Here is a 27383-nt window from a genome sequence, read left to right on the forward strand (position 1 = left end):
TGTTGGTTCATGTTAGAGTGTGTGATCATGTTTGATCATAGATGCGCACTCCAGTAGTAAAAATGCTCTAATTCTGTCTTGAAAACATGAGTACTTAAGGGGTCTGGAGTTGTTTTAAAAGAGAAATAAATGTTACCATAAACACACCTTACAAGCATATTTTCAAAAATATGTGGGTCTTATAAGTAGAAAAAATATTAATAGAATTGGCAAAATGTATATCTCACAACTTTTTAAAACTTTTTTATTGAACTTATTGGGGTGACATCTATGATAATAAAAGTATAATATGCTAATTAGACTGGACATCCTTCCAGATAACCTTCCAGACGAGGCTGGGGCTGCGAGGGAAGCCCGAATCCTGGGTGCCTGCTAGCAACCAGAGGGAAGGCTGCATCCCGGGTGCCAGAGGGAAGCTGATGCTGGCAGCTGGGGGAAGGAAGGCCTACTTTTGCATGAATTTTGTGTATCGGGCCTCTAGTTGGGTAATAAAATTATATAGATGTTGCGGTTTGGGTCAATGGGTAGAGCATTGGCCTGCGGACTGAAGGATCCTAGGTTCGATTCCGGTCAAGGGCACGTGCCTGGGTTGTGGGCTAGATACCCTGTGTGGGACACGCAAGAGGCAGCCAATCAGTGATTCTCTCTCATCATTGATGTTTCCATCTCTCTCCCCCTCTCCCTTTCTCCCTGAAATTAATAAAAATATTTTTTAAAAAATCACATAGGTTTTAGGTATACAATTCTATAATACATTATCTGTATACTGTATTGTGTATTTATCATCCCAAGTCAAGACTCCTTCCATCACCATTTATTTATTGATTTTTTACAGAGAGGAAGGGAGAGGGATAGAGAGTTAGAAGCATCGATGAGAGAGAAACATCGATCAGCTGCCTCCTGCACGCCTCCTACTGGGGATGTGCCCGCAACCCAGGTGCATGCCCTTGACCGGAATCGAACCCGGGACCCTTCAGTCCGCAGGCCGACGCTCTATCCACTGAGCCAAACCGGGGAGGGCCACCATTTATTTATCTCAATACTTTTTAAGATCTGTCTCTAAGTCAAACATTTTCAAACCTCTCGTGGAAGAGCACTGGCAGCTAAGTCAGCAAAGGCTGCGGTTTCAGATCCCAACTGTAATACTGCTCAGTTTATCGGCACGTAGCCGGCTTAGGAGACACTTTGTTTATTTATACTGTATATCACATACATGTGTTCTTTTCAACTTCTGTTGCATGCAATGAATTGTGTGCAATGCCTGAGCTAATATTGTACCACGGAGGACCAGTAGCAATTTCCATGAAGTGACAGATAAATGTTTTTTTTGGAGGGGGGAGGGGCGAGTAATTTGCCCAGGATAATTCATTTGAAATCAACCTTGAGAGTTTTCCTGTTGACAAGGCTGAAAGAAGGGAGGACTAGAACAAAAGTTAAATTCTTCAGTTCTAGTAAACTGCTTTGTCTTCAAGGCTGCCTTCTCCAAGTTCTGCTAGTCCATCAAGATGAACTATTTGATTTTCTCCATTAAATACAGTCAGGCATACCATACTGAGCTTTTTACAAAAAAAAAAAAAAAAAAGGAATTTCGTGATGGTTTTACAAACCATGCATTCAATGAATGTTGATTTGGTAATGCAAATTGACCATCAAGATTTATATTCCACAATAATCCCTCAAAATAATGATTTGGCAATCATTGCCAGCTTCTCTTTGAATAACCTTACTACCAGAATTATCAATATTTAGAACACTGGTTGATTTGACCTCCTATATGCCTTTCAGCCTCTGGCCAAGCAGAAACATGGTCCTAGGGCAAAAGCAGGTGAGCAACTTAAGGGACACATAGTGCACTTACGAGTCATTGGGAATTGGCTATTTTGAACATCTTTACTGCTGCTTTCACATAACACTAAACTCTTTCTTAGCAGCTGTTACAGGCGACTGTGTGCTATGAACAGCACAAGCAAAACTTCAATAAATTTTTCCATGTTAAATTCACATCTGATCAGCCTACTTAGATTCCTGCCTTTAGCATCATCACACTAAAAATAATTATTCCCTGTTTAATATTATATAATGCTGTGTAGGCTCCATAGAAAAGAAATTAAAGATACTTGGGTCTTGTCTTTGGGACCTTACAATTTTGAACAGAGAATGACACCAAACAGAGAGACATAAGCTATAAACAACTGCATGAATTAAATAAGGAAATCATTACATTGAGAAACAAGACGGCTTCGGTAGACCTTTAGTTGATGAATGAATAGGCAATTATAGAAGCAACCCACAGGGAACTGCTGGTTTTTGAAAGGGCTTAATTAATTATTTAATTAAGACACTACTGTAGGAGGGCAAATCTGGAAATTGTGCAGATTTGGCAACTGCAAAATGATTGAAGTTCAGGGGTGGGAGAAATATTTCAGAACTCTTATTATTTTCATCTCTAAACCTTGCAAGAAATGGCATCAGAACTAAGGTCCAGCAAATTCTGTTGGCTTTAAGTTTTGCCTTCATCCACATGTAACCAAGAGCAAATGTGCAATTTACATTAAAAAAAAATGTCAGGGTTGTGCTCAAATGTATATTGAACTCAAGCTTGTGACAATGCTCACCAAAATGAATACAAACAATACATTTTTATGAAAAAGTAATCACAACCTCCAAAAACAGTACCTAGTGGTGGTGTTTTATATTTTTTGCAAAGTGGAGGACAGCTGGATTCTCATATCGCCTTCCACATTCAATCTATTGCAAATCTTGGTGTGTTGTTGTTCTTAATGACAATTGCATCTATTTAAGGAGTAAAACATAATGTTTTGATATCCATATACATGGTAAAATGATTACCACAATCAAGCTAAGGAGCATATCCATCTCCTAACATATTTACCATTTATTTTTTTGTGGCGAGAACACCTAAAATCTTTTCTCTTAGCAAATTTCTAGTATATAATAAAGTATTTTTAACTACCGTTATCATGCTGTGCATTAGATCTCAAGATACTGTAGAAAATGAGTACTACATTAAATATATTAGATATATTATCTAAAGATATTAGATATATTAATGGACACATTTCAACAGCATCAGTTGGACAATTAAAGTCAATGCACTCTGAAAACAAATTATTATGAGGCCATACTTATATAAGCATGTCTGAATAGCTGGAGATCAAGCATTTATTTTATCTACTTTGTTCAGGATAAACAGAATTAATGAAAGATAATGGGCCTAATGCAAAAATCTGTTTCACTAGTGCCTTATTGACACAGCTCAAACCCTCCAAAATCAGCCCTTTTCATTTGGAAAGTGAATTCTTTCAGCTTGAAAATCGTAGTGATTTTCCCCCCCTGCAAATTGCATACCATTTTAAAAGAACATGTTTGAGAAAGACATATGAGAAAGAAATCTAACTACAAACTGGTAGAGATGACCCTGCTGTCACTCTTGCTCTCTGGCAAGCAAATGTGGATCTGAGGTTCTAGCCAAAGGCTCACTTCCCCAGGGTGATTTCTATAGATATATACCTTTACCACAAAGCATACAAAATGTGGTTTTCTGGAAATAAGGATGAAAATCTACTGAATTGAGTGCGGTCCTCTATGCTTGAACATGTAAGAAATAAAATGCTCTTAAACAGAGGAGATCCGCAAAGAGATGCCTTAAGATGAGAATCTCCAGTAGAGTTTTCAAACCGCCCCCCCCACACACACACATACACACACCCCTACAAAATAGAAAGTTTTCCAAAGAATCAAAAGGCTCCTGACAGAATTCAGCTCTTCAAGTCAATGAGGGGCTGAATAACACAGTTACAACTCAGAGACTAAGAATCCCTCCTGTGAAGCATTTTCTGTAACCATTGGTTAGGATTTTCTTATGGGGCACTATGATATTTTTGTCATTAACATATCAGCCAGACTGTATATTTATTCATTCATTCAACCATCAAGTGCCTACCGGATGCCAGCATTGGGGATGCAAAATGAATATGCTATGGCCCCCGAACTTCTTGAATCTGATGGGTGATGTCAGGAAAAACACTCACTTCCATTTAGGGGAGCTTCATCAGAAGGAACAAATAGAAAGGTGATCCAGGCAAAGGAAATGGCATGTGAGAAGGCATGGGGCAGAACAAAAGGTACTTTGGGGTCATGGCAAAACTGCCCACAGGAAGTAGATGGGAGTGGCCATTATTTTTCAATCAAATGCATATTCTGACAGCAGTAACCAATGCAGATCCAAGGAAAGGCCAACAGACAATAAGAACTGTCTACATTGTATTGGGGATGATTAAAGAACTGACTGAGAAAGCAATTTAATACACTACTCATATTCCTTCATCTTCTTCAATTGTGCCTGCATCAAATGACAGCTTGAGCTGTAATTATTCCATTAATCTGAAGTCTTCTTTCAATATCATCATTTATTTCAATATAATCTTGTTTATTTAATAAAATATTTTTGTTATTATTATTCCTTGAAGTGGTAGCACATTCACATAGTTCAAGCACAAAAGTATAAGAAGCCCTAGCCAGGTTGGCTCAGTGGATAGAGTGTCAGACCAAGGACTGAAGGGTCCCAGATTTAATTCCAGTCAAGGGCACGTACCTCAGTTGCAGGCTCGATCCCTGGACCTGGTCAGGGATGTGTGGGAGGCAACCAATTGATGTGTCTCTCTCTGTCCCTCCCACTCCCTTCCACTCTCTCTAAAGATCAATGGGAAAATATCCTCGGGTGAGGAATAACAACAACAAAAAAGTATAAGAAGATACATCTATACCATGGAATACTTTGCAGCAGTAAAAAAGAAGAATCTCTTACCCTTTGAGACAGCATAGAGGGACCTGGAGAGTATCATGCTAAGTGAAATAAGTCAGTCAGAGAAAGACAAGTATCACATGATCATACTCATATATGGAATCTATTAACAAAATAAACCGATGAACAGAGTGAATCTAGAGACATGGAAACATGGAACAGAGTGTGGAATATCAGAGGAAAGGTAGGGGAGGGTGGGTGTATGGGAGGTAATCAAACAGAGACCTTGTATTCATATGTGCATGGCACATGAACACAGACAATGGGGTGATGAGGACCTGGGGAGGGGGGCAGAGGTGGGATGGAGGGGGTCAATGGGGGAAAAACAGGGACATATGTAATACTTTCAATAATAAAGAATTATTTAATTAAAAAAAATTGTAAGAAGATATACAGCAATACCTCTTTTCCATTTCTTTTTGTTTGTTTGTTAATCCTCACCCAAAGAGATTTTTCCAATTGATATATTTAGAGAGAGTGGGAGAGAAAGGGAGGGAAGGCTTAAGAAAGCGGGGAGGGAGAGAGAGAGAGAGAGAGAGAGAGAGAGAGAGAGAGAGAGAGAGAGAGAGGGAGAGAGAAACATAGATGTGAGAGAGATACATCGATTGTTTGCCTCCTAACACTCAGGTTCGTACCCTTGACTGGGAATCCTTCGGTGAGCAGTCCAAGGCTCTATCCACTGATTGACACTGGCCAGGGTTCAACTCTGTCTTCAATCTGCCAAATTCCTATGCCCCCAAAATAGGTAACCAACATTGTTAGTTTCTCATTTACTTCCCAGGATTTTAAATATATACAAGCTAGTACAAGTATAGATTATTTTTTCTCTTTTTATTTCATCCTAAGAGAACACTATTTTGACACTTTTTTCTCCCTGCCTAAATCTGAGAGATTGTATCAGTCAGCTCTGGCTGTCATAACAAAATCCCATAGATTGGGTGCTTAAACAACAGAAGTTTATTTTTTCATAGTTCAGGTGACTGGACATCCAAGATCAGGGTGCCAGCATTGGGGTTCCAATGAGAGCAATCTTCCTGGCTCATCATCTCCCCACTGTGTCCTTAGCAAGCTGGAAAAGAGTAGAGATGCCTCTAATTTTGAGACAAAAAGAAGAAGAAAAAAAGTCAGTGAAAAGACAAACTTAAAATTTTTTTTTCAAAAATTTTCAATCATAGTTTACATTCCATATTATTTTGTATTAGTTTCAGGTGTACAGCATAGTGGCTAAACAATCATATACTTTACAAAATAGTCATAGAGATGTACTAAAGTACAACATAGGGAATATAGTCAATAATATTGCAATAATTATCTATGGTGTAGGTGGGTACTGGAAATATGGGGGGAAACACTTTGTAAAGATATGAACATTTTGAGGTAAAAAATAGTTTAGAAATATTTATGACCTGAAAGTAATCAAGGTAGTCTTGAGTTGAGGGCCCGACTGGCAGAAAAAATGTGAAACGAGTAAGGAAATGATGATGTTGGCAAAAAAGTAAAAACACTGACTCTGTCACAAATTCTCCAGCTCTCTAATACCACAGTTCTCCCTCCGATATAATGGTGAGTGAACATTGATGTACTGGAGTCAAGAGAAAACAGTTCAATGTCTTAAATAGCCCCAGCAAAGACTGTAAGAGAAGTTCATTTACTATATAATTCAATTTCTATGGCTGTTAGGAGCTCCCATCCCCGGCCCACTCCACAGGAAGGAAAAGCATTAAGCAAGCTGTTAAAATAATGCATTCCCACAGGACAAAACATCCTACAGTTTTTCAAACAGAGATGGCAGTCTGTGGTCCAGCCTCCAATCACCCTCTGCCAAGAGTTCTGCTTTTTCTGGAATAATACCCAAGTGTTTATAACTTTTCCTGTTAAAAGGTATGCATATTAAGAAATACATTTAAGTTTGTACTCTAGGAGCTAAGATGCTGGGAGACAAAAGTGCGATAGGCTTCCCTTCTTGGCTGAAAAGTCCACATGACATGTCCATTTGGGCCTGGTGATGCCTTAACCGACATTTAAGATTCTAGTCTTTTGTCACTTTAAACCAACTCTACTATGAAAATATTAATTTCTTTATTACATCTCATAGAAAATAAAGGTTATTATCTTTGTTTACTCAATTCACCTCCCTCCATAAAAAAACCCACACAAAACAACAAAACATTCCAATGACAAGGGTGGATATGTGGTCTTGTTTGAACCTATCATATTACCCCATCTTCTTGACTTGGTGATTGGTTTGGGGAGAAGTATGTGATCTAAATTGATCCAATGCAAGTAACTCTGGCTGGAGCCAAAGAGAAAGAGCCAAATAGTCAATTCATTGCTGATAGGATGAGATGGAAAAGCAAGATCACTAGGAGCCACATTCCCCATGGCATGGAGAAAGCCATCTGCAACAAGAACCAGAAACACTAGTCAGAGTTAGAGAGTGTGAGCCCTAGAAGTGTTCCTGGGACACAATCCAGACATCCTCAGGACCACTTATATCAGGTGCTTGGAGCCTGAGATAAGTCAGTCCTGATATGTGTTAAATACAATTTTGTTGCATGAGTGAAATAAAGAAATGATTTAAAATGAACATTTATCGGGGGTAGTGATTCTTAGAGCTTCTAATTTGAAGTAACTTTTATTTGAAAATATCTTTCAAAAGCAACTAACTAATAAAACCATCACAAAGTACTAATATTCACATAATTTGTAGCCAACTATTGAAATATGCTACTGTAAACAAAATTAAAACGAAAGAGTAGTCAGAAGTCTGTCAAAGCAGAAAAGTATTTAAAAATATCAGAGATAGCTGTCATTTTGAACAAATACAGCATACCTCTTAACTAATGAAATTTAAATATTTCCCTTTTAAAACTCTGACGTTCATAAGGTAGACATGTAAAAAAAAATGTGGGTTTATACTTGGAGCCAAACAGTTATTTAGCTATTTAGTTAAACATGTGCCCAGAATGCTAGACCTGCTGCCTTTCACAACACTGCTTTAGGAAGTCAGCCTTTCTCCACTGTCTTTCCCCAAGATGTCTTTTTAAAATGGGAAATTGATTGATGAAATCTTAGGCATGAATAAATGCTAATGCATATAATACATTAAAATGCTATCATTTTATAAGAAAGGCTTGTTGGCTAACAGTGTTATTACTTCTAGTAATTCCAAGTCTAGTGTTTAACTTACATAATGAAAAGAGGAAATCAATTATTCTGTCCACAGTATGGTAAAACTCATTTTAAAAATTATGTTTTCAGAGGCAACCAGACTGACTTATCCACTGACTTAAAATGTAGGGTGTCACAGTTGAGCAGTTTTTACCCCACTTTCAAATGTATTGAACAGTGTCCAAACTATGAGGAAGCACTTTTTGCATTGTCTGGACAGGGATGTGTGCAAGTTCATATCTAGCTAATAATTCAGGTTCACCCTCCCAAAAAGCATATTCTACAAGTGAAGTAGTTCTAGTATTTATGGGGTGGACAGTTACCAGAACAGCTCTTAAAGGCTACATAATAAAAGTGCATTAAAGCTGCCTAAATTAATTACCCATAGATACTGAAATGGATTCAGCTAATGGATTCTGCCTCCCAGAGTGCCCTCTTTCAATAATAAAAAAAAGGCAAAAAACACACGTTTTCCTCCTCTTTTATATAACATCCAGCTACCTGACCAGGGACTGCCCACAGCACCCCTGAGCCAGCAGCAGGCAGGGGTCACCTTGCGATCAGACACTCATGCTTCTCTCCAAGGGCAAATGGGCTGCCTCAGCAGCTGTCACATCCTGCTGCCCTTGGTAACTGGAAACTGGTCTAGAATTTCAAACTTATCTCCTGCTTTGCATTACCAAACTGGCAGTCTTGCCAGATCCTTGTAGATGCCTGTTATATATTGTGCCGGGCCAGCACAGCCAAGGGTTCTGTGAGCCTGAAGGGGGAGGGGGGAGAGGGCAGGCAGTGAAGGATTAAAGAAAAGACAAAGAGAATAAGCTGGGTCTAGGTCAGGGGTAGGCAACCCCTGGCACGCGTGCCAAACATGGCACGCCAGTAACTTTTGCTGGCATGCGAAACCCTCTCTTATAATCTTCCATTTATAATTTTTTTCTTAATATTGACTTTTTTTATTTTTCAGATAAATTCAGTGTGGGTGCATCTTAGATAAATAATTTTACATAACAAGTTATCTTAAAGACCATAGACATGGAGAGAGGGGAAGAACAATTTCTATGCCTCTGCCTTAACTCTCCCTGCCTTCCTAGATCCGACCAGTGTTTTGGTTTCATCCACATACGCTTGTGAATCTTTGTTCTCAGTGATGAATTTTGTTAAGTCTCGTAATAGGAGTAGGCTGACGGATGAAAGTAGTAGCTCGTGCATACCTCTGAAGGTCACAAAATAGAAACCTGATGTAAAATCTCTGTCATCAGTGATGCAGCAGCAAAAGTCCCACTGATAATATCAAACGGAGTCATAAAGTTTTCTGTCGGACTATCAGTGTACATGTATACATTAAAAAAAATGTATTTTTCATCATATACTGTGTTTTTGTCGCTCGAATGAATTTTATTATTTCTTCAAGGTTCTTCACATACGTACACCTTAAGAGATATCAAGTAGGCATAACATGTTCTCAAAAAATTAGGGTTGGCATGCAGAAAAATTTTGAGTCAGAGATTTTGCTGGTTTGGTACGCACTCACAAAAAGGTTGCCCACCCCTGGTCTAGGTGGATCTCCTGAGCCTGGCTGAAGCCACAGAGAGAGACCCAGATGGCAAACTGAGCCTTTATTTTATAGCCAGAGGTAAACAAGGTAGTGGTCATCATAGTTACAATGTTCTTGTGAGTTTCACTTGTTTTGGCAGCACTTGCTGCACCTCCCACAGCCCATTAGCTACCCAGATAAGATCTAGGGAGCCTTATAAGGTCAAGCCTAATTATGCAAAGAGGGCTGTGCCCTCTATGCTGGGACTTGCTTGTGGCTTTGCCAACAGGTCAGTCCCAGGCTTAACCCTATGGCCACGCCCTACAATATATGAGGGTGGTGAAGGCTTGAGAGGCTGGTGAACAGGGAGAGGGCATTTGTGTGTGGGAAGGGGCACTACCTGGCTGGCTCAGCCAGCTGCCACCAATTGGATGGTTCTGGAGATGACACAAGCCCAGAGGAAGAGGAGGGCGCACCAGGTCACTTGATCTCTCATGTCAGTAGGCAGACTCACAGCCCCATGCAAGGTTGAAACAACAAAGGGTCTTGTGAAGAGGCTGCTGGTTATCCAAGAGACATAACGAGGACCTTCTAACATCCATAGCAGGGACTCGGAAACCACAGTTACTCAACTAGCGGCTCAGTAAGACAAGCCCCTTGTTTTCCTACTTTCCCCCTACGATGTTCTGTTTCGACCATCTTTTTGCTCATTAGCAGTTCCAGCAGAGGGCAGGCAGGGGAAAGGAGAGCAGTGATATTTTACAGCAGATAATCTAGAGTCTTCTGAACATGTTAAGGCAAATTGTCTCAATTACTAAGAGCAACAAAGGTCTCTCTGTCCAAATGCTTTTTTTCTATTTGTCTGTAAAAGGTGATACCAGTTTTCAGGGTCTCTTCTCTCAAGGAATTAAGAGACTGGTTTGGGAAAGCAAAAGGAAAACACACAAAATAGTGAGAAAGCGTGCTTTAAAGCCAAGCTACCCCAGGAAAGTCATGGTTTTCAAGAGAAGGAAGAGAGCTCTTTGGGTGCTGACGTTGGTGATAGCACTTATAGATTAAAAGTATACATTAAGCCTAGCCAGTTTGGCTCAGTGAATAGAGCATCGGCCTGTGGACTGAAGGGTCCCAGGTTCAATTCCGCTCAAAGGCATGTACCTCCAATGCAGGCTCCGTGTGGGAGGCAACCAATCAATGTGTCTCTCTCACATTGATGTTCCTCTCTGTCTTTCCCCCTCCCTTCCACTCTCTCTAAAATAAGAAATAAAGGGGGGAAAGTATACATTGAAGTAAATAATTAGTGCAGAGAAATGAGAGTCAATGTTGGAACAAATATAATTGCTGAAAATTCTCTGAACAGGCTTCGGCTTCGGTGACAGCAACACAGACAGCACTCACAGGCTTCCTGTTGGGATCTGGTTTATGTAGAACAGGTTTCATGGGATCTAAGTACCAGGTTTTTGTGATGATCAGCCACAGTGAAGGGGTGGTTGGTAAGTCAGGATTGGCTGGCATTCCAGGAGGAAAAATACACAGTACCTTTCCATATCATCCAGTAAAGTCTGTGTGACAGTGTCGTGAGCAACTCACCCTAGGGAGGTCTTCATCAGATAAGCAGGGCTGCAAAATTCATGGCCAAGGAATGCGGGCTGGAGAGGCACTCCCAGGCACAGCTGCCACCTGAACACCCAGGCTGGCCGGGAACCAAGGAGACATGCTGAAACCAGGAGCCTCGGCGGCGAACGGCAATGTTACAGCCGCTTGATCCTGAAATGAAAAGTAATTGCTTCTGGCTTAAAGAATAAAGGGAAAAGAAGAGCAGCCTTGGCTGAATTACATTTATTTTTCCTTCAAAAACAACCATGCTGTAGACCAGGTTCTAAAACCCACTTAATATTTGAAAATGTGAGGAAATCGATGTTTCTGTCAATATAATTTAAATCCACCCAGGAGTACTGATATATTAAAAACACTTGAAGGCAAGTACATTTTGATCAACATGGTTAAATTAAATGCTTACTTTTCGCTATCAGGGATGACATTTAACTTACCTGAATATAATTTTAGAAAGTCGGTCCTCAAAATAGCTGTTGCTTGTTTTTAAAGCATTTCCTACTGAAAGTCTGGCAGAAGCTACCAGAGTTCTTTTTCTGTGCAGATGAAATTGCAACTGGAGAAATATGGAAAAGGAGGAGGGGGGAGGCATTTCAATACTTCTAATATATTCCTATGATGGAATTATCTTCTTTCTAGACAAAAGAACTCATAAAAATTCACAAAGGAACAGCTGCAAGTTTAAATTATTGTTAGAAGGATCTAAAGATGATTTTAACACACAAGTAAGTAATATTTTGCTTGTATTTGTTTACATCGAAGAGGCAACAGGGTGGCAAATGTCAGATGTCCTGATTATGGAGTCGCAATTTCCATGAAAGTAAAGGAGCAATAATAAAGAGGAAAAGCAGAGCAAGAATGAGAACAAACAGATCTTGCCTTTCAAATTCCAATTCTTGAATTACATGTATTAACTTAAAATATTTGTGGCAGGCTCACAGTGATGTAGAGAGAACTAATTAAAGTATATCTTGTCTCCTAGAGCCATATAAAATTGCCAACTCAAATAGCAATTTCAAATGGTTTATCATAATCCCTCACATGATTGTCATCAACCGATAATAACCAATAAGGAACAAAATCCAGTTTGTCTTCCTGCCATCATCCTATACAAACATTAATATTGTAAAACTAATATGACACATGGTATCTTCTTACGGCTGCTAACATTGAGGACAGTCCTCATGGAAGAAAATCCAAAGCCATTTATAAACATTACTCATAGCTTGTGTTTCTGCTTCATTAATTCAAAACAGACAAAAATAATTTTTATACCAGAAGTTTTCTTTGGATAACATCAGTTTTTTTCGATTTAACCTAACAGAATAGCACGGTGACACTGATGACTGTGGCCGCTTTCCTATGACCTCATGCCGGTGGACAGCTGGAAGGCCAACCACAGACCCAGTAACTTAAGTGCACAGTAATCACAAACACAAAGGGCTTTTTTAAATGAAAGGTGTCATACAGTCCATGAGGTAGAGAAATAGCTATGACAACACTAAGCACGCAAAAAATATCCACAGCTGATGAACTGTGCTCTCTGCTGGTGTATGACACAAAGCCTGTGACCCTGAAAGCCACAGAATTTCCAACGATGAAGGACTATGGCACATAGTAACATTTTGAGTATTTTTTTTAAAAAGCAATCCTTTCCACACCAATACTCTATCATTCTATGCTAAGAAAGGGTACTGAGTATTGAAATGGCCGCAACTTTCTTTTCTTCACTGAGCATGGCTCAAATGTTAGCAACATTTGCATTCCCATTATTGAGAAGCCTTAGCAAACCTTCCTATTCTTACAAAATGTGAGACTGTCCCCCCCAAATACAGATTTAAAGTATAATGCAAACATATTTTAATGAAGATACACAGTAATTGCAAACATTTAGATAATTAGGAAGTGTATGGTATATCGTTGAAAGCAATTTTAACCCAAATATGTCACTTGCGGATTCAAGACAAGCTCAGTTTTTTATGTAAAAACTAGAGGCCCGGTGCATGAAATTCGTGCATGGGTAGGGTCCCTGGGCCTGGCCCATGATCAGGGCTGATCTGTGGGGTGATGGCGGGGCGATTGGGGAGCCCCCGCTGGCACCTGCCTTGGCCAGCCTGGTGCCACCTGCTCGCCGGCCTCGCCCCCTGCCGCCGCAGCTGGTTGTCTCCCTCTGTGGGGTGACTGGCGGGGCGATGGCAGGGGGAGCCGCTGGCACCCGCTTTGGCTGGCCTGAGGCCTGCAGGCTGGGGGCAGGTCCTGCGTTGAGTGTCTGCCCCCTGGTGGTCAGTGAGTGTCATAGCAACTGGTCGTTCTGCTGTTCGGTTGATTTGCATATTAGGTTTTTATTATATAGGACAAGCAAATTAAAAAAAAAACCTTAATATTACCAAAACAAAATCTCTTAGTAAATATGATTTTAAAAAGATCATCAATGACACATTTTCTTCAAACAGCTATATTCTCATCCTAGATGACCTTTAGAGAAAGCAAATGCCTTTCTTTGCCCAGAGATTTCAAGTAAAGACTCTTTCTTTAGTACTTATATTTTGCTTTTTAGAGCTAAAACTAGAATTACTGACAATTCAAATATAATTTTTAGCATCTCCGTAGGTGAACTAACCCCTAAGTGCCTTATGACTTGCTTTCTAAAAATAAATATATCTTTTCAAATTATACTTCATCAAAAGTGAAGCTTAATGAGATTTTAAAACACAGACTTTAAGTAATTTCATTTTCCCCATCCCCTTGCCATTATTTGCCCTCCTTTCTAAGCATCCTGTTCTCCTCTTTTTCTAGTGTGAATTGTTAAGAGATTCTGAGGAATAGCCATTGGCACAGCAGTTGTGACTTCACTGATTGCTTTACCCAACCCAACAGTTAGAGGCTGTAAAGCACCTCACATGCCACATTTAAAAAACACAGCAAGCACATCATAGTCCAATTTCTGAAAACCAAGGATCAATGAGAATCATCTTAATAGCAACCACAGAAAAAATGACTCATTCTGCTCAAGACATAGGGGAATAATAATACTGACTTCTCAACAAGCCAGAAGACAATGGAATAACATCTTTAAAGTGCTGAAAGAAATAAAACCTATTAACCAAGAATTAAAAGCATAGCAAAAATGTCCTTCAAAAATGAAGGAAAGTGAAAGAAAGGAGAGAAAGAAATATCGTTTTTATTAGCTTAAAAAACGATACCTTTTTGTTTTACTTCCTAATGGCTGATCTAAGAATTGCAACATGCATCCTTATAGCAGTCTACTGTGTTTTCATACTACATCACTACATGTATAGTATTTAAAAAGTATACTTCCTGTTCCCCAACTTGCTCTTTGCACTATTGTTTCATACATCATATTTCTACAAATGTTAAAGGCCCCAAAGGAAGTTACTATTTTTTAAAAAATATATTTTATTGATTTTTTACAGAGAGGAAGGGAGAGGAATAGAGAGTTAGAAACATCGATGAGAGAGAAGCATTGATCAGCTGCCTCCTGCACACCCCCTGCTGGGGATGTGCCTGCAACCTAGGTACATGCCCTTGATTGGAATTGAACCTGCGACCCTTCAGTCCCCAGGCTGATGCTCTATCCACTGAGCCAAACCAACTAGGGCGTAAGTTACTATTTTTGCTTTAAATAGTCAATTGTCTTTTAAAGAAAATCTTAAAAGTCAGTATTTGAGCCATGATGGGAAACTTCCTAAGTTTACTCTCTGTGCTTGCTTAAAAAAAAATACCATCCCTTAAACACATTTATAAGAACTACTAGAGGCCCAGTGCACAAAATTCATGCATGGAGGGGGGTCCCCTCAGCCCAGCCTGCACCCTCTCTAATCTGGGACCCCTCAGGGGATGTCCGACTGCCGGTATAAGCCAGCAGTTGGACAATCCCTCTCACAATCCAGGACCGCTGGCTCCTAACTGCTCACCTGCCTGCTTGCCTGATTGCCACTACTGGCCCCCTGCCAGCCTGATCACCCTTAACCACCTCTGCCTGCTGGCCTGGTTGCCCCTAACTGCCTCCCCTGCCAACCTGATCGCCCCCAACTGCCCGTCTCACTGGCCTGGTCACCCCTAACTGTCCCCCGCCCCACCTACATGGTCACCCCTTACTGCTCCCCCTGCCAGCCTGGTCTCCCCCAACAGCCCCCTCTGCTGGCCTGGTCGCCCCCAACTGCCCCCCTGCCAACCTGGTTGCCCCCAACTGCCCCCCCCCCGACTGGCCTGATCACCCCTAACTGTCCCTCCCGCCTGCATGGTTGCCCCTTACTGCCCCCCTGCTAGCCTAGTCACCCCCAACAGCCTCCCTCTGCTAGCCTGGTCACCCCTAACTGACCCCCTGCCAGCCTGGTCACCCCTGCCACCCCTGCAGGCCTGGTCATCCCAAACTGGCCCCCCTGCCGGCCTGGTCACCCCCAACTGCCCCCTGCCAGCCTGACCACCCCTCACTGGCCCCCTCTGCTGGCCTGGTTGCCCCTCACTGCCCCCCCTCTGGCCTGGTCGCCCCACACAGCCTACTATTCAGTCATTTGGTCGTCCCTCACTAACCCCCCTGCTGGCCTTGTTGCCCCACTCAGCCTGTTCGGTTGTCTGTTCAGTCATCCGTTTGGTTGTGATGGCCCCTGAGTCTTTATATATATATAGATTATAAAGTCCTTGCTTGCTAACCTAACATCTCTGTCATCTCTAAGTATGTAAGTATGTTTAATTCTTAAAAATGACACTGAAAGATAAACAAAGCCCAAATGACAACAAAACCAATAACTTGGGCTGAGATTACACATGCTCAACTGCTGAAATTCCAGGTCCCCAATCCCTTCATATCACCTGGGAGAGTGTGCTGCGACCTTCATGGCGGAGTTCAGGATCTGAAGGAGGGGCCGACACACAAATGAAAATGCTATACAAGAAATATGAATTTAGGAGACATTGGGGGCCAGGTGGGGTCTTTCTTGAAGAGACACAACAACTTCTGGCCTGGTCCGCCTTTTATTTACTTGAATACACATTTGCCCTTTAGCAATGCATACAGGCATATCAAAGGTAAAGTTTGGTAAATAGTAAAAGGATTATCAGGTTAGGGAATTGCCTTCAGCCACTGCATCATCCCTGCTAATGCCCAAGGTCCATCGGCTTTCTGCATTCCTTGGTACACTCTCCTGACAGTATTAGCAAGTGGTGGCTTCCCGTAAGAGTATGTGGTGTCAAATACCTCTTCTTGCCACTTGCTTGCTACTGCTATCACCGTCTCCTTCTTAAGTCCCTATAGCTTGAGCATGGTGGGAGGCTGCTTCACATGTCAGTACCTCCTAGAGATGTTGTTCTTGTGGCATCACCATTACTACCACCACCGCCATCTTTCTGCAGTGCTGTAGCCACTGGCTCAGGGCTGCTCCAGGCCAGTATTAAAGAGTCTTGCTGCTTCTCTTCTGGGTGCTCCAGATGAGGGCCCACCTCTCCTGCTTCCTACTGTTTCTCTCTGCAGAGCTGTATGGAAGCCCCAGAGGAGCTGTGCTGCCAGAATAGTCAGTGCTTCTCATCTGCTCTTGTTCCCCTGGAGTCGGGTCTACTTCTTCTTCAGTCAGGATTTTCTCACTGTCTACAGCCAATGGTCAGAGGATTGATTTCCCCCTGGTGGTAGATCTTGTTGACCAAGGACTCATCAAATAACTAAGTATTTGCTAAGGGCATTTTTCTGTGTATAGAATCCTAATAATTGTCAAGAAATAAGGAAAAAGAAGTAAACAAATACATAAAGTAATAAGTTAAAACTAAATGTTATGTTTGATAAGAGTCCTCTACTTTGAAAAAGTTGACATCTACTAGACTCTATAGGTGTTCTTTAGTCTATCTGTAAAGCTCATTCATCAATTTGACAAATACATACTGAGCAAATGAAAAGTACCAGATTCTGTCCTGTATGCTAGGAATACACAGTAGACAAGATGCCTGCTCTCATGGAGCTCCCAATAAACAAATAAGTTAATATCAGTTACTGATAAGTGAAATATCAGAAATGGTAAGTGATTTGAAGATAATAAAGAAGAATTGAAGCTAATGGGAGGAAAACATTGGATGGGAAAATAAATAAAAACCTCTGAGAAGGTGACATCTGGGTTGAACAACATGAAGACCTGGGAAAAGAAAGTCCAGGCAGGGGGAACAGTGAAGTTATCCTATATAATATAAGCCTAGTATGCAAATTGACTGAACAGTGGAACGCCCAGTTGGCGGGGGGCAGAGCCAGCGTGTGGGCAGCACCAGGCCAGCCAAGGTGGGTGACAGTAGGCAGAGGGAGGGGATGGCGATTAGGGCAGGAGGGGGGGGGCGGTGGTAACCAGCGGTGGCAGGGGGGTGATCGAGGGACGGGGCTGGCTGCTCGCCAGCCAGCACCATCGCCCCCCATCAGCCTGCCGCCGTTCGCCTCCCCCAAAGGGAGACCAGACTGTGGCTTAGGCCTGCTCCCCATGCCTAAGCTGTCAGTCGGACATCACCTGGGGGCTCCCAGACTGCCTGTGAAAGGGCGCAGGCCAGACTGAGGGACCTCCCGAGTGCATGAATTTTTGTGCACCAGACCTTTAGTAAGATTATAATAATTCAGGAAATGAATGACATAAGATGATGTCAGAGAGACCAGCTTAGACATTACAAAGCTCCTTACAAAGCTATGTCAAAGAGCTTGGATTATTTCTAAATACAGTGGAAAGCACTGGGAGATTTCAAATAGGAATGACATTCCGTGATTACATTATTAAAAGGTGTATGTGTGTGTGTGTGTGTTTCAAAGGTAGAATGCATGACTATTCACACCTAAATACCCATCTCATAAAAATAAGAATTTTCTTCTAGATCACCACAATGTCTTATCACATCTAAGAAAACTAATATTAGTTTCTTAATATTAAATAATATCATAGCATTTAATATACAAACTCATATTTAAATTATTTATCCCCCAAAGATTTTTTAAGATATTTTTATCAAGCCAAGGCCCAATCAAGGTTCATATATTGCATTTGGTTGTTCTATCTCTGCAGTCCCTTTTAAACTAAAACAGTTCCCCTACTCTTTTTCTGTTGCTGATAATGACCTTTGGAAACACCCAAAAGAATACTTCACATCTGGGATTCCTCTGTAGGTTTTCTTATAAGTTGATTTTTATTTGAGTCCCTGTAATTCATGTATTTTTGAAGTTAGTTCTAAAGACTTAATTAGTTCCAGGTTAAGTTTTTTGTTGTTTGTTGTTTTTTGTTTATTTGTTTGTTTTTTGTTTTTGGTTGTTTGGGTTTTGTTTTTTTTTTTTGGTTTTTCTTTTTTAGCAAGAATAGTTCCTAAACAACACTGTAAATTTTATCTGCATCACATCAGAAGGAACACAATGCAAGAACCTCATATTTTCACTGCTAAGATCAATCACTTGGCCAGAGTGGTAACTGCCAGATTGCTCCTTTGTGACCTTTGCAATTAGTAATAACCTGCATGGTGATGCTTTGTCACTGTGTGAATGTCCAGTTGTGCAATACTCTTGCACCATTGATAATCCTTGCCTTAATCAATCATTTCATTGGGGGTTATGAAATAGTGACTGTTAAATCCTACCACTCCTTCTTTGGCATTCTTTTCCAAAGATGAATTTTCCTTCATCAACTAGGATGATATACAGTTCCTCATAGAAAGGTTAGGTAAATGTTTAGTTATTTCTTTTTACTACCAATTTGAGAGTAAGGATTTATTGAATAGTCACCTCCAATGAAGCAAATGAATTTTTTATCCTTCTCTTCACTTTTTGGGATATCACTATGGACTCACTCACAGATCTTTATATAGTCAATGTTTACAACAATTATAGTCATCTTCAAATTGTCCAAATTTGTCTAATGGGAGTCTTTTCAAAGTAGTTCCTGGTTACTTCTAACATGTCCCCATAAATCACCAAACACTTCCTTGATTTCTGGCACAACAAGATATCCCAAACTCATCTCGTAGTTTTCCTTCCCAACAACTAGAGTCAGCTATTTCTCCAAAGATCATTGCTATTTTTAGTAAGTAATGATAAGTGAAATCCAAAATTGGCTTCAAGGTGTGCTTATTGCTACTATGTTCTTTCAGTAGACAGAGCTAGGAAGGATAGATAGATAGATAGATAGATAGATAGATAGATAGATAGATAGGTGATAGATACACACCTGTATCTACTTTTATTCATGAGTCCATGTAAATATTTCCAATTCAAATTTAATATTATAGTTTTTAATATTCCATGTCCTTTAATATTAGATGTTTTAAAGGAAGAATGAACAGAAGTGAGTAATGAGTTGGATGTTGGCAAGGAAAAGAAAATATCAAGAATGACTTCCTAAGTTCCTAGCTTGAGAACCTATGCCTGAGTGGCTACTGCTGTTTCTACCATTTTATAAAGATGGGTAGTAAGACATAGGAGAAAAATCCTTGGGTTGGGCGTCAGGGGTGAGAAATCAACTACATATAGTTCATTTATTTTATTAGTTATAAAATTAAATTATTACATAGGTATAGAAATGTAAGCTATATTCAAGTGCCAGTTAAGATTCATCTAACAGTGGGTACCCTACAAACACTAATAAGAAAATCACTTTACCCCAGTAAGTGAATGAAGCTTGATACCTGAGTATAACTTATTAGGGCAAGAATATCTAGCTCAAACAAAGGGGGAAAGAAAAAAATGAAGATGAAGATCTTTGGGGAAGTAAAGAAGAACCTTAAAACAACCCTGGAGCCCTAGCCAGTTTGGCTCAGTGGATAGAGTGTCGGCCTGCGGACTGAGGGGTCCCAGGGTTGATTCCAGCCAAGGGCGCATGCTCAGTTTGCAGGCTCCATCCCCCACCCCCCCACCTCTAGTAGGGGACATGCAGGAGGCAGCCAATCAATGATCCTCTCTCATCATTGATGTTTCTATCTCTCTTTCTCTCTCCCTTTCTCTCTGAAATCAATCAATCAATCAATCAATAAAACAACCCTGGATTTAAAACATGGCAGAGTAATTTGCTAGGGCTGCTAGAACAAACTACCACAGATTGGGTACCTTAAGCGCAGAAATTTATTTTCTCATAGTTCTGGAGGCTAGTAGTCCAAGATCAAGGTGTTAAAAGGTTGGTTTTCTTCTGAGGCCTCTCTCCTTGGCTTGCTAATGGCCACCTTTTTCTTGTGTCTTCACATGGTGTCCCTCCATCTGTGTTTCTGTGCCCTAATCTTCTCTTTTTTTCCAATTGATCAATTGATCTTAGAGAGGGGAAAGGAGAGAGAGAGAGAGAGAGAGAGAGAGAGAGAGAGAGAGAGAGAGAGAGAGAGAAAGAAACATCAATTGTTTGCCTCTTGTGTATGCCTTGACTGGGGACTGAACCTGAAATCTGGGCATGTGCCCTGATCTGGAATCGAACCCACCACCTTTTGGTGTATGGGACAGTGCTCCAACAACTGGGCCACATTGGCCAGTGCTAATCTTCTTTTCTAATAAGGACACTAGTCAGACTAAATTAGGGCCCACCAATATGACCTCATTTTACCTTAATTGTCTTTTTAAAGGCCCTATCTCCAAATACAGTCATATCCTGCAGTACTAGGGGTTAGGAGTTTTTAATATACAAATTTTGGGAGAACACAATTCAGCCCATAGCACATGGGAGTCTTTAAGAAGCTGTGTGATAGAATGAAGATACATGCTTGAGAAAGTTAACAAGTCTTCTCAATAGCTGGGTCTCATTTATGACTGGGCGAAGACAGTTCAGTAGCATTATTACTCCACAGTGGGTTGAGCAAGTTTGAGACGATGATTAAATGATGAGCCACACATTTATCCACTTTTCCATGGTCAATGATGAATATACACAGAGAAAATCAGAGGCAGAAGGATATATCCACTCCATTTCCGCCAAGATTTTCTAGGCTTTGAACTTGAGTCAGTATGCTTAGCTTGCTTTCTGCCAGGGGGTTGGCATTTTAATCGTTGCTCTTTCCTTTTTCTTTCAGGACAAGTAGCCCGGTGCCAACTGACTCATCTGATACCAGCCTTAACTGTCACAAATGATATGGGAGTGGCAGATTTCATCTATTTTAGTATAGGAAAAATTAAAGAAGAGGAAATCAAGTTTTTTTTAAGGATGCTAGAAGATTGGCGCTTTTACAGATGGGAAAATCAAAGGCCCAGGGGGGGGGTGGGGCCGGGGGGCTGGTGAGCCCACTTGCCCGGGGACTTGGGGACTTGCTCAGCTAGCTAGGGACACAGCAAGGGCTCCCTCTTTTGACTCGTATCCAGTGTTCTTTCTACTTCACCACAACTTACTAGCTCAGGGTTTAATTTTTTTCTGTTTAAAAATACTCTTGGAAGTATTGCTTACCAATGATTTAAAATGCCAAAGAACATTCTGGTATAGTGGTTAAGAGTACAGACTGGTCAAACAAGCCTGTATTTGAATCTCCGTTTATCATTTACTACCACATAGCCTTGAGAGGGTTGTCTAATTTCTTAAAGCCTTGATCTCCTCATCAGTGTAATAGGGATAAAAATAGCACCTAACTCACAGAATGGTCCTGAGAACTTTAAGTTAGACCATTTATTTAAAACGAATTAAAAAAAAAAAAAAAACAGTGTCAGGAACATCATAAATATTCAACAAGTAGAACGTGTTATTATTCATTATACTACCCTAAAATTGATCAGAATTCAAATTTTCCATTCTGATTTCCTAGGTAAAATGAAGCAAAAATAAATAAATAAGCAAGTAAACAAATAAACATCATTAGTTAGACATCTCTCCATTTCTCGCTAAGAGAATGTTTATTACAACATCCCAGGACGTAGCAGTGGAGCACAAGAGTGAGGAAAACCAAGTATAACAATTGAAAGAAAAGGTCTCACAGCTCTAAAGATGGAAAAAAACAGTCTCAGGAGCAACCCAAAATCTCCAAAGCAGTAGAGTAAGAGGAGACAAAAGAACGAGCCTGGGAAAAAAGAAAGTATACTATCAGATCTACAAGCTCAGCAAAAGCATTGGAGCATGCCAGGAGTGAACGAGACCACTTTTCTAGATAAAAGATAGAGTTAAGATGCCCAAAGAAAGTGAAAGTTATTTCCAGCAAGAAAGACTCCTTGTCTTTCAGAGCCTGGAATCCCTTAATGTGAAGAGGTTTGTTCCGATGTAGAGTCACAGGGGGAATTGGTCATTAAATCCTGATGGGCCTGCTTCGGTGACTCCCATAAATGCCAGGTAGTCCCAGAGCCCATGCAATTGAGCCTATGCTAATTTTTTTTTTTTTTAAACCATGGATTTCTGCCAAGAGTTGGGTTCCAGGGCCCTGCTGGAAAGCCTATCATTCAAAATTAATGAAATGCTATTAGTATTTTAAAGTATCTAATTGTGCACCTGGGAAACTTTAGCTTCAGTTGAAGGAACAGAGCATTTTAGAATGCATGTGTAGTACAAGGGATACTAAAAAGGCTATTTATTTTTGTCAGTCTTTATTGCCTCAACGGATAAGAAGCAAGGCCCAGAAGTAAAAGCACAAACTGAACTTATCCACAAAGCCATCGAGAAGACAGAACCAGAGGGACGCCTCTGGAACAGTTTCTCCCGTTGAAATGAGAGAGAAAGGCACTTTCAGTTATGTGGTCACTTCAGTTCTTTGCTCTGATGAAATGGTCACCAGTGAGCCAGATCCCTCCACACATTTTGTTCATTCTTTTCCTGCTGATTTTAATTCTTGTCTAAAAGCCTCATTGGGAACATTTTACAAGACAATTTAGCAGTATTTATAAAAATGTTTAATGTGATTATCCTTCAACCAAATAACTACACTTCTAGGAAATTTCCCAACAGAAATTCTATCCTTTCTTTTTTTTTTTTTTTTTTTAACCTACCACACCTCTCTAAGCCTCAAGTTCCTCATCTCCAAAATGGGGCTTTTCCCCACATGTGGTTCTTGTAAATAATAGATGAGATAAGCTCTTGGCACACAGTAATCACTCTGCAATGTTAGATATCATCATTGCTGTGTAGGCATTAAAAATGTGGATGGAACCACATTACTGACAGAGAGAGATGTTCAGAAGATATATTTGAGAAAAGTAAGCTATAGAAGAATGTGTATAGTATAACCATTTTTTAAAGAAGGAAAAGGGGAAAATAGGTATTTGTATTTGCCTAGGGAAAACATGTTTGGATAAATATCAAAAGACTAAGATGGAGACTTAGAATTTTTTTTAAAATAATGTGTATTTTTTAATTTAAAGTGGTAATCACATTAGGAAGATAACTAATGTTTATTGTCCAAATCAGTGTGGAAACAAAAAGGAGATAAAGAAGTCATTATTCATAAAATGACCAGAAAGAAAAAAAAGCATTGAAAATGTTGGTAAATAAAAAATTCTAAGATGCTATAAATAATCCCAAATGTGTCAATAATTACAATAAATATAGATTGGGAAAATAACAAACTCTAGATGTGTGAAGATACCTTTCAGGTAAATTTTAAAACACAAATACTAATAAATATATTGATTAGGGACAGATACACATAGTAAAAGTACAGGAAAAGTGACAATTTCAGGCATTTGGTTGCTTTTAGGAAGAAAAGAAGAAAAACAGTGTGAAAGATGGGCATAAAAAGGATATTAACTATATCTGTAATATTTTATTTCTTTCCAACAAAAATAAAGTATCTAAAATATAAGTAACAGGATATTTGTCTTTTAAAATCCTGGTTTGTTACATTCTCTACTTTTCTGGGCATATAAAATATTTTTAAAAAATTAAAAACAATTTTTTAAAAGAACTGTACTGAGAATTTATATTTAACATCATAAGGATGATGTCCTGATTGCACATGTATTTTGGATTCCAGAAAAACAATTCTAAAATTTTAAAGGTAAACATGAAATTAGAACAGACAGACAAAAAATGTATTTCCACTTTCTACTCATCAGTTAAGGTCACCCACCTATGAAACACTGAATCTAGGTTAAGGAAGATTCTGTTTGAAATTGCCCAAAAAAATATACATGAAAATGTTTCAGAAGACCAACAGAAACATGTATGCAAATTTAGTAAGTTCTTTAAACTTGGTCAAGAAACACAGGAGCAATTGGAATAGTGAATCAGTTTCTCAGAGAAGTTTAGTTTTGAGCCACATTCTGAAGGAGAAGAAGTTCATGGATTTCTAAGAGGGAACAATTCAGAGAGGAAAAGGGACTTTGCTGGGGCACAAACAAGAGGCCTCATCAGCAGCATGCAGGGGACAATAGTAGGTTAAAGTGGTTGGAGCAAATTTCCTTCTCGAAGTTCTAAAAAGCTATGAAAACAGATTTTGGTGTTTACATGGACGTAAGTATAGAAAAATGTGGATATACTATCAAATAGAAAATGTAGGCTACCAGGAAAATAGATCTGGCATCAGACTTACACTGACTATGACAATCCCCTTCTTCCCTATATAGCTGCTTGCTCCAAAGCCACAGTAAAAATGTAAAGCATGAAGCCGGAATTTAAGAGCTGTTTGAAAGAAAAAAAAGGGAAATGCTGAGGAAGAACCATGAGTGAGCCTCAGTTCATTTTCTGTTGGAAGTGTTAGAATGACCTCTCTAGGGTTAGATATAATTTAATAGATTAACACAGATAAATATCCACCCCCCCCCCCCAAAGGACAATCTACTTTGAAAATATTCCATTTAATGCCATCAAAATATCCTAAGGTTGGGCTGAATTCACCCATCTGCCTTCAAATTAATGTCAGCAAAAGGCTCAACCTAATCTCTGTTTGAGGGGAATGTCAGTGGCTATGACCACTAATTGGAAATTTGTGTCAGTCCAGATTTGTGGCTTATAGCACGGAGGGTGTCATGTGTGTCGCCTGGTCAGTCACCAGGTCCTGCTGCCTGTGCCCGTTCATCACTGCTCACATGCTGAGTCCCACCTCTGTTCCAGATCTGGTCCTTGCTATTTTGCCCAATCACTGAGGCAACTTCCCCATGGTGTCCCCACCATACAGACCATCAAAGTGATCTCTCTCTCTCTCTCTCTTTCCCTCTCCCTCTCCCCCACCTTCTTCTCCCCACCTTCCTCCCTCCTCCCTCCTCCCTCTTCCCCTCTTTCTCACCCACCCCTTCAAATGCAACGGATCCCTGCTGTGCTTAAAGCCTGCTTACCACAGTGGGCCTCACAGCGGGGATGCCTCAAGCTGATGTGTCTCTGTGAGTTGCTAGGTGGGTCATAAGCCATGTGTTACTGATAATAAGGCCCCCAAATTCCAATGACGTGCTTTCCTCAGCCTGCGCCTAGAATGCCTTCCCCATGGCTCAGTCCCTGGCTCTGCTGCCTGGCAATCGTCTCAGCTCAGACGCTGTCTCCGCTGTGAATCCATACTCCTGACTGCCTCCAAAAGCACACGTTATTCTCCCAGGCCTCGCTGCACTTTGAATGGACTTCCGAATAAGACTTGTCTTGTTTGGATGCAATTGTTTATACTACCGTCTCCCACTCTATTGTAAGAAAGCTCAAGGACAGAGCCCATGTCTTGGTTCTTTTTACAGTGCCAGTAAATAGCAGCTTCTGGTACATTCTAGGCATGCACTGAACACTAACGGATGTTCAATGAATACATTCATGCTACCACTGATATATGGTAAAGAGATTGCCCAGCTAAGTAGATCAACATTTCCCCGCATTCCTGCTATCTGTGGCAGCAGGGAAAAACCTTTCTCCCTAATTATGTCACATAATGCAGTCCCATGAAGTCTCTGCATTTTGAGAGTAAACGCTAAAGGAAATTATCCTATATACTAAAAGCCTAATATGCTAAGTGTCCAGTTGTCCAGTCATCCGTTCAACCAATCAAAGTGTAATATGCTAATGATATGCTAAAGAAGCTCAACCACTTGCTATGATGAGCACTGACCACCAGGGGGCAGACGCTCCTACTGGTAGGTTAACTTGCTGCTGGGGTCCAGCTGATCGGGACTGAGCGAGATGGCCAGACATGCCCTGGAGCCCTCCCACATCCCCAGCTGACCAACCTCCCACACCCCTCCCCAGCCCCGATCGCGCACCGGTGGGGTCCCTCAGCCTGGCCTGTGCCCTCTTGCAATCCAGGACCCCTCAGGGGATGTTAAAGAGCCAGTTTCAGCCCTATCCTGCAGGCCAGGCCGAGGGACCCCGCTGGTGCACGAATTCGTGCTCCGGGCCTCTAGTTTTCCTTTATAAAAGTAAAGACCTTGATTATTGGCATGGAGAGGATACTAGATTCATGAGAGGAGAGAGTGGTCTAGCAATCTTTTCTATGATCCTGTAACTAATTACAGATGAGTAATTAAAGAAAATTAGCATCCATAAAAATCGACCGCAAACCAATAAGGATGGTGAGTTGAATCATAAAAATTCCATGCTATTTATATTTCCCCACACACAGTTGCAGTTATTTTAAATGGAAAAGTACAAATATTGGGATAAAAACATTTAAGCTACAGAAACAAGAAACCCTAAAAGCTAATCCTGCCTAAAGGGCAGAATTTAATTCTATGCTAAGCTACTGTATGTGGGATTAAGAGGCCTGGTTAACCAAACATTTGAGAACAAGTAATTGCACCGAATCTCTCTATCACAGATTTGTCTCACACATAATTTACACAACAAGGCCACAGAAGGGGAAAAATAAAACGCTGTTTAAAATATTTTTCTTCCAGCCACAAATTCTTCAGGCTTACTCTGTTTTTTTTTCCTTATTGAAAACTATTTACTCCTACGGTCTTGGGTTGAATAGCAGTGGGATATTTTTTTCTCTGATATGTAGGGACAAAGAGAAAACATCTTTAACCTGTTGTTCTTGGCTGTGTCCTCCGAGCCCATCTTTGGCATCTAAACGTGGAGGAGCATGGTCCCTGTAGTCGGTTTATGTAATACTTTAGTGTAGAATGGGCAGGCAAGGGAATACTTTGTACATTCAGTTGTTCATTCAGCCGATACTTATGAAAAAACTTCCATGTGTCCAGAATTGTGCTGGGCTCTCAGGATACCAGTGAACAAGACAGTGTACCCACCCTTGATGAGCTCACAGTTTAGTAGCAGAGACAATTAAACCAACAATGACAAGGATAGAAGGATACACATGGAGTTAGCTGCAGGGATCTGACACCCGTCTGGGATAGTCAGGGAAGGCTTCCAGGAGAAGTACTATCTCAGCTGCATTTTCAATGACCTGAAGGAGGATAGG

The 27383-nt window shown here is 40.5% G+C and overlaps 1 long non-coding RNA gene across 1 annotated transcript; it reads right to left on the reverse strand.

Moving 5' to 3' along the window:
• Positions 1–5704: 5704 nt before the first annotated feature.
• On the reverse strand, positions 5705–20396 carry LOC118677396. Its single transcript, XR_004974390.1, has 4 exons — positions 20209–20396; positions 11579–11697; positions 11118–11294; positions 5705–5916 (listed from the first exon to the last, which is right to left on the reverse strand). It is a non-coding gene; the product is annotated as an uncharacterized LOC118677396 (long non-coding RNA).
• Positions 20397–27383: the final 6987 nt, after the last annotated feature.

Source organism: Myotis myotis, unplaced genomic scaffold, assembly GCF_014108235.1.
Source record: "Myotis myotis isolate mMyoMyo1 unplaced genomic scaffold, mMyoMyo1.p scaffold_m19_p_2, whole genome shotgun sequence".
NCBI classification, from domain to species: domain Eukaryota; kingdom Metazoa; phylum Chordata; class Mammalia; order Chiroptera; family Vespertilionidae; genus Myotis; species Myotis myotis.